At 41.4% G+C, this 15,018-nt stretch overlaps 1 protein-coding gene and 1 pseudogene across 2 annotated transcripts in view; both read left to right on the top strand.

Annotated features, from left to right (window-relative positions):
• LOC126086039 (zinc finger protein 615-like) overlaps positions 1-15,018 on the top strand; it is a 158,221-nt gene that overhangs the window by 39,394 nt on the left and 103,809 nt on the right. The window lies entirely within an intron of this gene.
• On the top strand, positions 956-10,042 carry LOC126085652 (zinc finger protein 432-like; annotated as a pseudogene).

Here is a 15,018-nt window from a genome sequence, read left to right as displayed (position 1 = left end):
AAGAATATCCCTTTGATCTGAGCCTTGTGAGGTATCAGCGTAGTAAAATCTTTAAGGTTGTCCCACGGTACTCTAGTCCAGCAGTACCCTCCCTTAGTCCACTCTTTCACAGTTACTGCTTCTGCAGTTACAGTTTTAATAATCACAGTTAACCCTGCTAACAATCAACACACAACAAATGAATCATATAATCCTATCAGTATCTTACCCCACCCTCTCTTTTCTAGAACCATCAGGAGAAGAGGAGCCTATTCAGTGGGGATTCTCCCTGTCCCCCTCATTTTGAGTGTAAGCACACCTGCAAAAGCATGTAAGCCAACGACAATGTTATAGATTAAATTGTGTCCCCCCAAAATATGTGTCAATTTCGGTAGGTCCTGATTCCCAGTATTGTGTGGCTGTCCCCCATTTTGTGATTTCATGTAATTCTCCTGTGTGTTGTAAGTCCTAAATCTCTACTTGTAGTTCATGTAAGTTATGTTAAAGAGGATTAGGGTGGGATGCAACATTCTTACTCCAGGTCACAGTCCTGATCCCATGTATGAAGAGTTTTCCTGAAGTGTGGCCTGCATTACCTTTTATCTTACAAGAGATAAAAGAAGAGAGAAGCAAGCAGAGTTGGGGACCTCATACCATAAAAAAAAGAAGGGCTGTATGGGAGTGCGTCCTTTGGACCTTGGATCCCTGCACTGAGAAACTCTAGACCAGGGGAAGATTGATGACAAGACATTCCCCCAGAGCTGACAGAAAAAGCATTCACCCTGAATTCGGACTTCTAGCCTCCTAGACTGTGAGAGAACAAATTTGTGTTTGTTAAAGCCATCTACTTGGGGTATTTCTGTTATAGCAGCGCTAGATAATTAAGACACACTTCATGCCTTTCTCTCTCCTTGTTTTAGGTAGTCAGTGTTTAAATTGCCCTTGCCTATCAAACCAGTACTCTGTGGAGACAAGCATGTCCCTTGATCTGAAGAATCCTGACATCCGGTTCTTGGCACTTGAGTTAGCGGCCTGTTGTCTGACCTGCTGGTTCTACAGTTTAAAGCCTAGAAAAAAGCTGCCAGCTTCCGCAGCCCTGTGGGCCAGCAGGCTATCATCTGACTTGCTTCCCCAGCTTCCACAGTTTTGTGAGCCAGCAGCCAGTGGGTCTGACTTGCTGGTTTGGGTTTGTCAGCCCCTGAAGCCACGTGGGTCAGGGGAAGCCTATGCCTGGCCCATGGATTTGGGACTCGCTAGCCTTCACAACTGCGTGAGCCATTTCCTTGATACAGTTTGTGAGCTCTGTGAGATGTTGCAGTGAATTAGGAAACCCAAAGATGAGAGGGAGAGTACTGAGGTGAGGAGGAGTAGTTGATATTACAGATGATGGAGTGGTACGGCAGTTTGGAAAAGTTGGGCATTTGGGACATCTTTAACCCCAGCCTCGTAGCAACCAGCTTTGTGCTGATCCTTCTAAAGTTATTCATTCACTAATTGGTAGACATTATTTAAATCTGCTAGATATTGAGCCTTTCTTTTGCTTATTGCAAACATATTTTAAGATATTTTTTTCAAAGTAGACATTTTCACTTTTCCTCAAAATTTGTCACTTTTTTCCTTTCTGGCCCTTGACTTCTGTCATAAATATGTCATATTTGCCTTATTGCTGTCATAGGCCTTTTTATTATGTTTAGGCCTTTAACTGGAAAAAGTTTTTTTTTTTAAATGTGAAATTAGATAGGAATCTAAGCTTACTTTTTTCCAAGTTGATTTATATCTCATAAAATAACTCAGAATGTGGTAAGATTATCAAGCTTAGGAATTTGCAGCCATTACCAAGTCCATGGAAACCCTGGTGGTGTAGTGGTTAAGTGCTACGGCTGCTAAACAAAAGGTTGGCAGTTCGAATCTGCCAGGCGCTCCTTGGAAACTCTGTGGGGCAGTTCTACCTGTCCTATAGGATCGCTATGAGTCAGAATCAACTCGATGGCACTGGGTTTGGTTTTGTTTTTTTTTTGACCAAGTCTGCTCTCACCTATTTCGTCTCTACAATAACGAGGATAGATTATTCCACAAGTTTTTCCCTACATCCTCCCTGCTTCAGTTTCCCACAGGACCATATGGTTGCAAGGCATATTGAAACTAGAGAGCGACAGCTCGTTTGATAATCAGGTCCCCCCCCCCATTCAGTTTTGGGTGGCACTTAGGGCTAGGCTGTGTTGCTACAGTATCAGGACTTTGAAGATACTATTCCACCCTCTTCTGGCTTCCAGTGATTGGGTGGAAAAGTCAACTATCAGGGAACTTTGTCTTTCTTTTGCCAGTAAGGGGCCCTGTTGGCTTACTGGTTAAGCATTTTGCTGCTAACCAAAAGGTCAGCAGTTCAAATCCACCAGCTGCTCCTTGGAAACCGTATGGGACAATTCTACCCTGTTCTATAGGGTCACTATGAGTCTGAACCAACTCAAAGACATCGAGTTTTTTTTTTTTTTTGTCAGTAATGTGTGTTTTCCTTCCACTTGCTTTCATAATCTTCCTTTTGCAGTCTGATGAATTGATGGGGATTTCCTGCTGGGAATTTTTGGTTTTACTGTTTAATCAGTCTGAAAATCTATCGGTGCATAAATCTTTGTAAATTGGTTCTCTATTACTCTAGAGTCTCTTGAATAGGCATATGTTAGACCTTCTCACTCTACCTTTCATATTAAGTAAACTCTGGTTTGTATTTTCTGTCTCTTTGGGTCTTTGCTTTCTTTGGGTTACTTCTTAAAAAGCATATTTCAGTTCACTAATGATCTCTACTGTGTATCAAATATGATATTGACCTTTCTATGAATATATATCCATGTGTGTATTTTTGTGTACATATACATAGATATAAAAAATTTTTTAGATATAAGCACATATATTTGTATAGTCATATATATGTGCACTTATATATTTACTCTATGTATATTTTAATTTTTTCCAAGTTTGCCTAATCATCTTTAATACTTTCTTGTGCTTTATTTATATTCCTTAAGTTTCTTTTTTTTCCATTCAATAACTAAACATTTATATAGTGTCCTCTGATTCAACCATCTAGCATCTTTTCATATCTAATTCTGATGTTGGCTGGATGGGCTTATAGTGAATGTAGCAATCTGTACCATGTATCCAGTTTTCACTATCATATACTTTGTTGACTGCTAAATAGATGCTAGAATTAAAAATATATATATACAAATCAGATGTTTTTATGTTAGCAAGTGTTTTTAGTGGCAACATTTTATAAAAACTTATACTTTGTTGAGTGAATGCATGACTACACAGTTATAGGATACTTTATGTAGAAATTCATTCTATGACAAAGTATTTAAAATTTTTCAAAAGGTTTATTGATGCAGTCAATGGTTAATATGAGCAGGACAACTTCCTTTGTGTTCCTTGTTTATTAATAAACATGAAATACTCTTATTAAATAAGACTATGTTATTACAGGAATTGCTGACACTTGATGATGTAGCCATAAAGTTCACCGGGGAGGAGGGGCAGCTCCTGGGCCCTCCTCAGAAGGACCTGTACCTGGATGGGATGTTGGAGACCTATAGCAACCTGGTGTCCATGGGTGAGGACATCTCCCCCATTTCACTCAGAGGGAGCCTAGGCAATGGCCTTTCCTTTCACTGTTGCTTACACTTCAAAGTCACTGTAAAGCCTTCTTTGTCTCCAGACAATAAACCAAAACCCAGTGCTGTCAAGTCGATTCCAACTCATAGCAACCCTACAGGACAGAGTAGAACTGCCCCATAGAGTTTCCAAGGAGCGCCTGCCGGATTCAAACTGCTGACCCTTTGGTTAGCAGCCATAGCACTTAACCACTACACCACCAGAATTTTTTTTTTTTTTTAGGGTAGTGTAAAAACAGCTTGGGGGCAGTGTCTGACCTTATCCAACCCCGCAAGGGGGAGGTAGAACGAAGATCAACAACCCAAGGCTGATTCTTATGAGGCGGAGGTCAAACATACCTTCTCACTCTGCCATTTTTACCAACTCAGACACCAACCATGCCTCCCACAGCACACTCTACTTCTCTGCTGAGTTCCATAATTCATTGCAATGGCCACACAGAACCCAAAGGCCATACTTACAATTATGGGATTTATTATAAGGGAAATAACAGTTACAATTCAGGCTCAGGAACACTCAGGATTCAGTTCTTTCATCAGGACAGCGTCTTCCCAACTGTGCTCACAGGCACACCTCTACCTGGCCCTACGCCTCTCCCCAAAGGCACTCAGCTTTCTCCATGGGCCAGGATGCCCACTGTACCGTCTCCTGCTGCCAGGTCTCTCCTGCCGCCGCTTTTCACCATCTTCAGGGTTACAGCTTGCTCTCTCTTAGTTTCCTGCTTCCAGGAACTTCTCAGCACAGGGATCCCAGGTCCAAAGAACACGCTGCTCCTGGCTGTTCTTCCTTGGTAGTGGTAGGATTCACCTCTCTTCTGTGGTATTGAAACAGGCTGCTCAGCCATATCTTGAACAGAACCTGCACCATTTTTCCTTTCGCTAGCCTGTCTCTGTCTCCAAGTATGATTTTGCTGTTAATGCCCCTAAAAGTTAAATGATAACTAATGTTTTCCCTAGGACCTTGAAAAACAGATGATGTCAATCTAGGCCTGTCAAACAGGACGAAGGATGGTGCCAGCCACCCCCTGGGCTGATGGGATGATGGCAAGGAAAAATCAACATGTTTAAAATACGACCACTGAAACCAAACACAAAGAGAACAGACATTCCACAAGTTCCTAAAACCTATGTCCCCCTTTCCCTATAAAACCCCAGCTAGACTGCAGTTCCTCGAGACAGACAGCTTTAAGAGATCATTCCCCTCTGTCTCCATATACCAGTATATATAATAAAGCTCTTGCTACCCACCTCACCCGTCTGAAGAATTGGCTGTTTGTGGTAGGCAGCTCTAACTTGCGAAATTGTGGTAACAGTATTGGCCCTCTTTTAAGGCAAAACTGACCAATCCCCTTGGTGGGCCACAATCATCCTATCACATAGTCCTGCCCAATGACCTGGGTGGGAGTTCCAAGACCATGGCTAGAAAGGCCACACAAAAGTAATCAATCAATCACACTGCAGGTAGAATGTGCTCTTCTGAGAGAAAAGCCTTTTCTTCATGTGTGTGAAAACTGTCTAGGCCCTAAAATATAAGATCTTGACATACCCTCCCCCAATTGAGCATGTCTTTAAGTCTTCTATCATTTGCCATGAACAGGATATCAAGCTGACAATCCAGATACCCTCTTCATGTTGGAACGAGGGGAAGAACTATGGACAACAGAAGATGAAGTCCATAGTAAAATTTGTCCAGGTGAGTGAGTGAGAACCAGCAAGGTGGATGGCCAAGTCATGTAATAAAGGCATCACTGTGTAAGGGTACCTGAGGATGCATAAACAGAGCCTTTACCTGTCCCTCTCCTTGTGTTGAAACTGCTTTACTTTCAGGTCTTTGGAGGAAAATATATTATTGTTGTTGTTTGTTGCCATCGAGTTCATTCCAACTCATAGTGACTGTATGTGTGCAGAGCAGAACTGCTCCACGCGGTTTTCAGTGCTTTGACCATGTGGAAGCAAATTCCCAGGCCTGTCTTTTGAGGTGTCTCTGGGCGGTTCGAACCACCAACATTTCCATTAGCAGCTGGGCGCTCAATCATTGCGCCACCAGGGCTCCTTTGAACAAAGGTGATTATGTAATAATGTACATTTAGAGAGAGCAGGCAGTAAGATAGGAACATCCAAGAGTTGCTGCTATGCTTGAAAGGCAATGTGTTTCAAGAAAAAGCCATAAACATTGGAGCTGCTGACTGATCAGGTAAGAGAAGAACTGAGGTACAGGCATATGAGTCTGGTGTTTGCCCCATTCAGACAGCATATATTTTTGTCTCTTTGAATTCTTTTTATGAAATGGTTTTCATGACTCCAGAATATACTAGATGCTTTCTTCTCTGAAATCCCATTCCATTTTGTGACAATAACATTGAAACTTGGTCCTAAAAATACTTTATCATTATTTATTGGTGATGGCTGAGCAACCTTGCCACCCTAGGTTGAAGGTGTTGTTTCTCATTCTTCCTTGAATTGTCTCCAGTTAAAACCTTTGTAAAGATTTATACATCTGAGTGAATTTTTTTTTTTAATTTTCCTTATACATTTTATTTTTTTTTGAGAAATACACAGGAAAGCATACACCAATCCAACAGTTTCTACATGTACAATTTTGTGACATTGATTACATTCTTCAAGTTGAGCAACCATTCTCACCTTTCTTTTCTGAGTTGTTCCTCCCTCATTAATAAACTCACTGCCCCTTAAGGGTTCTATCTGATCTTTTGAGTTGCTGCTCTCAGTTTGATCCCACATAGATAGTTCTTAAAAGAGCATAATGCTCAAGGCCAGCTACAGACTTTTCATATTAGTTAAGCTAATCTATTGTTTGGTTTTAAGATGACTTCAGGGGATTTTTTTGGTTTAAGGTTTAAAGATTAACTCAGGGCAATAGTTTGAGGAGTTCATCCATCCTCCATGGCTCTACAAAGTTTAGAGTTTATGAGCATTTGAGATTTGTTTCTTCATTTTCCCCCTTTTGATCAGGATTCCTCTCTGAAATCTTTGATCAAAATGTTCAGTAATGGTAGCTGGGCACCATCCAGTTCTTCTGGTTACATGGCATAGGAAGCAGTTGTTCATGGAAGCAGTTAGCCACATATTTCCTATCCTCTTACAGACTCTCCTTCTTCCTCTGTTGCTTCGGGTGAATAGAGATCAGTTGTTGTGCCTTAGATGGCTACTTGCAAGCTTTTAAAACCACAAGCCCTACACAACAACCTAGGAGGTAGAACAGAAAGCACGGAACACTTTTTAGAATTAGCTGGGATGTCGCATGAAACCATGATCCTAAACCTCAAAGGAACCAAACCCCATGAGGTGTTTGGTTATACATAAGCAACCTCAGCAGCTACTTTTTTTTTTTTTTGTCATTGTTGTAAATACACCTATCATAGAACTTTTGCCAGTTCAACTTTTTACAGGTTTACAACTTATTGACAATTACAATTATCAGCTGTACAACACTACCCTTAATCAATGCAATTTTTCCATCACTGTTAACCCCTGTTTTCCCCCTCTTTCTGCCCCTGGTACCAACTAATAAATATTTACTTCTTCTTTTTATGTAAGTGAGGTCATACAATATTTGTCCTTTTGTGATTGGCTTTTTTCACTTAGCATAATGTCTTTAATCTCCATCCATACTGTTTATGTTTCACAATGCATACAGTAGTTCCCCCTTAATGGCAGGGGCACGTTCCAAGGCTTCCTATGGATGTCTCAAACTGAGGACAGTACCAAACCCTATATATACTATGATTTGTCCTATATGTACATACTTATGATAAAGTTTAATTTATAAATTAGACACAGTAAGAGAGTAACAAAAATAACTAATGATAAAATAGAACAATTGTAACAATATACTATAATAAAAGTTATGTGAATGATGGAGGACGGAGTGAAATTTCTTCATGTTTTGTATTCATTTAACATTTTCAAACCACAGTTGACCATGGGTAAGTAAAATGGTGGATAAGAATGAGGCTAATATACTTGATTTTTTACACATTCTGAACTTTTATCTCATTATAAGAAGCTTCTACTTACCCAATTGTTGAAGCCATATAGTTAGTGGAGTAATCATTGATTCCTCACTTTCACTGAAAACCCCTCCCCTCTGTGCTCCCAGCCTTCTTTCATTCAACCTATCAGCTTGTGTTCATGCTGTCATAATTCTCTACATGGTACATGGTGTAAGATATATTTCATACACACACATACAAGCCCATCATTTAACCTTGTCTTTTCTTTATGTAAATGCATCCTGATTTCCTCCACCTCGAAGCATCTATCTCCGTTGATTCTTCAAACCACATTCTGTTCCTTCTTTCCTCATTTGTATATTTGGTTTTTTCTAACTCAAATTTAAGCTCAGTGATTATAAGAAGGATTTCTGAATATCCCGAAAACACCAGCACTCTGAAAAACACCAGTCTAGTGTCTCATACTTAGAAGCCATTCATTAAATATTTGTGGAATGAATGAATGCAGCCCTCATCACTTTGGATCAATTGTTCCCTCCACCTCTGTGGTCTGGTATTTCTCCAAGTTCTATAGAATGTGTTCCTCCAAATTGTGGTCTGCTGCTAACTTGACATGCTTTCATTAAAAACCCCTCCCCTCCATGCTCCCACATTGATTCAGTCAACACATCAACTAATATTTTACTATGTGTGTTTTGTAATGTCCAATTTAGAAAGCAGCCAAATCTGTATAAATCATCACTTAACCTTACTTGTACAGTATCTGCCTTTATGTTTTAGTTTGCTTCTATCATTGTGTTAGTACCAGTGTGGAAGAGGTATGGAACATTCATACATGCAGTTTCCTTTATATGGTTTTTCCTAAAGAGCCACTTCACACCAAAGAAGTTTTTATTTCAAGGAAGATTACAAAGGGATTCATTGTTCTCTTCTTTTGCTACAAACCTGCAAGATTGATGACCATCTGCAAGATCTCCTGGAAAATTGAGGAATGCTAGAGAGTATGGAACAACACCATGAGCGTAGTACACTTGGAAATATTGTTCATCATAGCAAAATTCGTTTTTCTTTTAGGCAAAATCATGACATCTTTGAGTCATATATGAAAACTCTGAAATCAAACTTAAGGTTAGCTAACCTATGAGATTAAGGACTCTGCTAAATTTAATGGAGGTGAGAAATCATTTCTGCATGGTAATCATGAAAAATTTCCTTCTGAAGTCAAATTCCCTGTAAGTACAAAACTCTTCAGCACTAAGTCCCAAGTAATTAAGCATCAGAGACTACAAAATAGAGAAAGCCCCTATGTGCAGTGAATGTGGGAAAGCCTTCGTGAAGAAGTTTCAGCTCATGGCTCATCAGAGAGTTCATACAGGAGAGAAACCTTATGGGTGCAGTGCGTGTGGGAAAGCATTCTCCAGAAAGTCCAGGTTCAATGAACATCAGAGAATGCATAAAAAAGAGAAATCCTATATATCCAATGATTGTGGAAAAGTCTTCACCATAAAGAGTCGTCTGATTGAACATCAGCTAAGTCATACTGGAGAGAAACCCTATGTGTGCAGTGAATGTGGAAAAGGTTTCCCTGGGAACCGTAATCTCATCGTACATCAGCGAATGCATACAGGAAATACTATGCATGTAGTGAATGTGGAAAAGGTTTCACTGGGAAGAGCATGCTCATCATACATCAGAGAACTCATACTGGAGAGAAACCCTACATATGCAGTGAATGTGGGAAAGGCTCTACCACAAAGCACTATGTCATCATACGTCAGCGAAACCACACAGGGGAGAAACCCTATGTATGCAATGATTGTGGAAAAGGCTTCACCATGAAGAGCCATCTGAACGAACATCAGCGAACACATACAGGCGAGAAACCCCACAGACGCAGTGAATGTGGGAAAGATTTCATTGTGACTCGCGGACTGATGTTACATCAGCGAACTCATACTGGAGAGAAACCCTGTAGGTGCAGTGAATGTGGGAAAGGTTTTTCCTTCAAGAGCAATCTTAATGTACATCAGAGAACGCACACTGGAGAGAAACCTTATATATGCAATGAATGTGGAAAGGGTTTTGCCTTCAAGAACAATGTTTTTGCACATCAGCAAATTCATACTGGAGAGAAATCTTTTATGTGCAGTGAATGTGGAAAAGGTTTCACCATGAAATGCTACCTCATCAAACATCAGCAAACTCATACTATAGAAAAATCCTATATATGTAGTGAATGTGGAAAAGGGTTTACAACAGAGTGAACTCATTGACTGTCAACAAATTCATACTGGAGAGAAGCCCTGCAAAGAATGTGGCAAAGGCTTCACTGTGAAAAGCCACCTAATTGTACATCAACAAACTCATACAGGGGAGAAACCCTTCACATGCAGCTCATGTGGAAAAGGCTTCTCCTCCTAGAGAAATCTACTTGTACATAAGCAAATTTCATAATGGAGAGAAACCCTAACAATGCAATGAATGTTATAAGTCTTCAGGAAGTAAACATGCCTCATACAACATCAGAGATTTCACACTGGACAGACTTTCTTGCTGTGCACCAAGTGTATAAGCACAAAATTGGTCTGGTTACCCATCAGGCACTTGACATAGGAACAAACTATGAATGCCGTTAACATGGGAAAGCCTTCACCATGAACGCTTAGTGTGTATCAGAGAACTCAGAAGAAAGAAACCCTGTGGATTCAGTCATTGTGGTAATCTTTTATTTGTCCAGCTTTGTTAAAAATAAGAGTGCACACTAGAGAAAATATAAGTTCAGTCAGGATACTGACAAACAAGGGAAGTACAAGGGAAATAGAACTGCCTGTACTATTACCTAAATAATAGTATGAGTACTTTTTTAATATTTATCTTATCTCTGTAAGTAGATTACAAGTTCTTTAATGGTTTATATATTACATATGCCCTACCACAGGGCAAAATAGAAAATGAGTATATGTTGACTTGAAAGATGGATTAAGGTAAATCAATGAACCAAGGGACTAATCAATGAAAACTTGTTTTTTCCTTGAAGGGAGTGAGTAGTTCTCAAGATTTGAATTGTCACAAAAACTTTCTTTCCTGAAAAGAGAGACTGATGAAAAGGGCAGATCAGAAAAGAAACTGGATCCCCAGAATGAGCCAAATTAAAAAGAAAAAAGTGACTTCATTATCAAAGAATGGAGGACAGTATGTGCATGGAAAAATCAAATCCTTTCTTTTCTGCCACTTCTGTGCTCACACCAGCTCTACATGCAGCACTTCCTCCTCTGGCCTAAACCACCTGGAGTATGGTCAAACCTCACAAGTTAAAGGACGCTATCTTCCAGATTGCCAAGTCTGCATGAGACCTCAGATGCCAGCCACAAGCTTGGGATTCCCCACGACACCTTCATTTCTAACCTGCTGGCTATAAATTTGGGTGTTTCCTCTAACCCTACCATCTGCAAGCTCAGGGGTTCCCAGTCTCCCTCATTTCTGACCTACTGGCTCCCACTACTACTGTGGGTTTGATAAGTCACTAGAATGACTCACAGAACTCATGGAAAGCCCTATACTTACAGTTTCATTGTAGCACAAAGGTTACAAATGAAGAGACACAGAGGGAGAGATTTGGGAGAGTTACCCACTGTTTCTGTGTCTCAAAAAGGCACTCACTGCCCTCCCATGTGCATCCATGTCTTTCTCCAACCAGTAAGCACGTGGAGCTTATGTGTCCAGAGCCTCATTATGTTGGTGTGATTGATTGAATCGTCCCTTCCCCTAGGTCTGATGTTATTACAAGGTGGTCTTTCTAGCCTGGCTAGTCCCCATACAAGTGTCACCTCATTAATACAAACCTTCAGGTGTGGTCTGCAGTTCTCTGAGGTAACAAAGATACTTCAGTCATTGGGGAAATGCCAAGGTTTTAGAGGTTGTCTCTCAGGAACCAGTGACAAAGACCAAATTCTTTGGGTAAAGTTAATATAAACTCTTCGGTGGCATCTTGGAGAAGGACCCTTGTATTTGTTAACACGTCTATAACCTTTAAAATTCCCAGTTTTTCAGAGATGCAGGTTTCTCTGTCACCCACTGAGTTCTGATGTGATTACTTTTACGACCCTCATTCCTTCTCAGTTTCCTAGGGATGGGACTCTTGTTCTCTCTTTCCTATCCAGAGTCATTTCCCTTGATCCGATAAGGATATACTATCTGAGTTATAAATGGTGAGTCTTGCTTACAGCAAAAGAGATGGAAATAGTTGTAAAAGAATTCAGACCCCAGCTCTGGCTGAATAGGTAATTTACTCATTCAATAGTATATTTTTGAGCATCTACACTGTATCAGACACCATCACAGACACTGGGAATACAGTGGGGTACAAGACAGCCAAGTAATGGCCTTTATGGAGCTTAAATTGTGGTGAAGGAAACTGAATAAAATAGATACATAATAGAATCTCCAGGATTTATTAAAACCAAAAACCAAACCCACTGCCATTGAGTTGATTCTGACTCATAGCGACCTATAGGACAGAGTAGAACTGCTGCATAGAGTTTCCAAGGAGTGCCTGGTGGATTTGAACTGCCATCCTTTTGGTTAGCAGCCATAGCACTTAACCACTATGCCACCAGGGTTCCCACCAGGATTCATCAGGTGGTGCAAATGATTAAGTGCTCGACTATTAGCCAAAGGGTTGGTGGTGCCTCAGAAGACAGGCCTGGTGATCTGCTTCTGAAAGGTCACTGCCTTGAAAACCCTACGAAGCAGTTCTACTCTCCACACATGGAGTCATCATGAATCAGAATCGACTCTACAGTAGCTAACAACAACAACAACAGCATCTCTGTTATGATAATGTTATGAAAAAATAGTGTAGTTAGTATAGACATAGTAATACAGGAGCTATTTTCGTTAAGAGTTTTCAGGGAAACCTTTTCTAGGCAGATTTAATTTCAGAGTATACTGAGTGGAGTGAGCCAGCATTATATTTGGAGCAGAGAACATTACTGGACTTTTTCTAAGCAATGTCTGTGGGCTTCCTGCCTCAGGATTCTCAGAGGAGCTTGTAAAATAAAGAAAATTTGAGTAATACCCCAGGCCTCCTAAGCCAGACCTTCTGGAGCTGGGGCCTAGGACCCTGCATTTGTAACAAGGGCTTTCTGATGCTGTAGTGAAATGAGTTCCTTTACATGGCCGTTTGCGTTGATTCTGTGGAAAAACAGCTTGAGAGATTACTCCCCTAAATCCCTAGTTTTCTACCCCAGAGGATTTGTTAGTTTTGCCCAGGTTAAACTGACATTTTCTGGGTAAGTTGTGAACACCTTGGTTTGATACTTTCTGCCCGGCCCGGGGCTGCAGCCTGCCCTGTGATTGGTGTGCACCGTGCAGGGACTGGTCAATAGACCATGCAAATGAGTTAAGTTGTAGCCTAGCTGCACCTGCTATACAAATGAAAGTATTTGTGGCCCTCTGAGAGGGGATTGGTCAGTTCATAGCCTGGTAGGAGGGTCATGCCTTGAAATTGACAAGGAGTTTGTAGATATGAGCAGCCAGCCCCAAAGAGGTTTTTCAGAAAAGCCAGAAGCAGAAGGAAAAAAGCAGAAAGAGTGGAGGTAAGGAACCTCCTAAAAGGGCTATAACACTGGTGAAGGGCTGTAACACTGAAGACCTCAAGAGTCCCAGATGGGACCTGGCAGCAGAACCAGCAGCAAAAGGGCCCAGCAGGTGCCAAGAGGAGCCTGTCCTGGGGAGGTGGGGAGTGAGAGGAGGCCTATTCTGAGAGGGACCTGCACAGCCCAGGGGAGCTGAGAGAGCTGTCCTGTACTGAAGAGACTACCTGCATCCTTCCTGATCCTGAGCTGTAGCCTGTTGATCCTGATCCCAAGTTGTACCCTTAAATGAATAATTTCTTTTATAAGGATCAGCACAAAACTAGTCACTATGAGCAGAGGTTAAAGGTGTTCCAAATATCCAACTTTTCCACACTGCTGTACCACGCATTCCATCATCTCTAACATCAACTACTCTCTCTACCCTCAGTACTCTCCCTCCTGTCTTTGGGTTTGTAATTCCCTGCAATGCCTCAGAATTCACAAGCTGTACTTACAGTTAAGTGGTTGCTTAGGGAAGTAACAGGGTACAATTTGGGATTGGGGTTGGGATTGGGATCAGCTTGGAAGTAACAGGAACAACTCATGATGCAGTTCCTCAATTGGGACAGCTTTTATTTGCCCTCTGCTGCTGAGCCCTGCTAGAGCCTTCTCAGCAAAGTGTTACAACTCTTAGCTCCATGGGTTGGTGAGCCCCACGGAAGCCACCTCATGCTGGTCTCCTTCTGTCTCGCACTGCTGTCACTCTTGCTACTGCAGCACCACTATCTCTTGCTGTTTTCCGTGTTATATCTCCTCTCTCTCTCTCTCCCAGTGTCTCCCTTTAGCAGGATGGCAAAACTGGCCAATCCCTTGTTAGGGTTCCATACACCATATATGCATGGATGCCATGCACCTTATTTACATCATTAGCAAGCTATTCAATCCCCTTGGTCGGTAATTCATTTGCATAATTCCACCCAGTCATTTGGCAGGAGTTACAAAGACTATGGTTAAAAAAAAAAAAATTTTTTTTTAGAAGGGTTATATTAAATAATTGACAGCACCACAACCCTGTTCCTTAATAAAGCACTTAACTATAAGTACGGTCTGTGAGTTTAGTGTGGCCACTGCAATGCATTAATGAACTCTGAAGAGAAGTAGAGTGCGGCTGGTGTCAGAATTGGTAGGTAAAAGGTTGGGGAGTGGATATACGTCTGACCTCCACTTTATGGGAATCAGCTTTGGGCTGATCTTGGTTAGTATCTTCCTGAAGTTAGAAAGGTTCTGATGCTACTATGGATACCAGTACTCCCAGCCTTTTACAGATGTGCACTAAATTTTGAACATCTGTGCCCTAAAGCCTGGATTAGTGCTCCCTTCAGAACCCTTGACACAATAACCCTCTAGCAAAGGGACCCTGGTGGCGCAGTGGTTAAGTGCTCAGCTGCTACCTGAAAGACTGGCCGCTGGAACCCACCCAACGACTCCGAGAAAGACTTGGTGGTCTGCGTCAGTTAAGGTTACAGCCTAGGAAAGCCTATGAGGCAGTTCTACTTTGTAACACATGGGGTCACCATGAGTCACAATCGACTCCGTGGCAACAGATTTATTTTTCTTGGGGGGGGGCTGGCCCCCAATATTGACTCCACCATTTAAACAGGTGTCTGACTTCCTTCTAACCTACTTCCTTACCTGTTCCCCATCCCCAAACCTGAGTAGGACCGCAGAAGTCTACGGATTTTGTCAACGCTGTGACCATCGTCTCCCTAGTAACGTCTTGGATTTTACAGACCTCGTGTGTCCTCCAAAATAGCCTGTAGG

This window comes from Elephas maximus, chromosome 11 (genome assembly GCF_024166365.1).
Source record: "Elephas maximus indicus isolate mEleMax1 chromosome 11, mEleMax1 primary haplotype, whole genome shotgun sequence".
Taxonomy (NCBI): domain Eukaryota; kingdom Metazoa; phylum Chordata; class Mammalia; order Proboscidea; family Elephantidae; genus Elephas; species Elephas maximus.
Note: the sequence above shows the minus strand (reverse complement) of the source record. Positions and strands in the feature narration are given on the sequence as shown.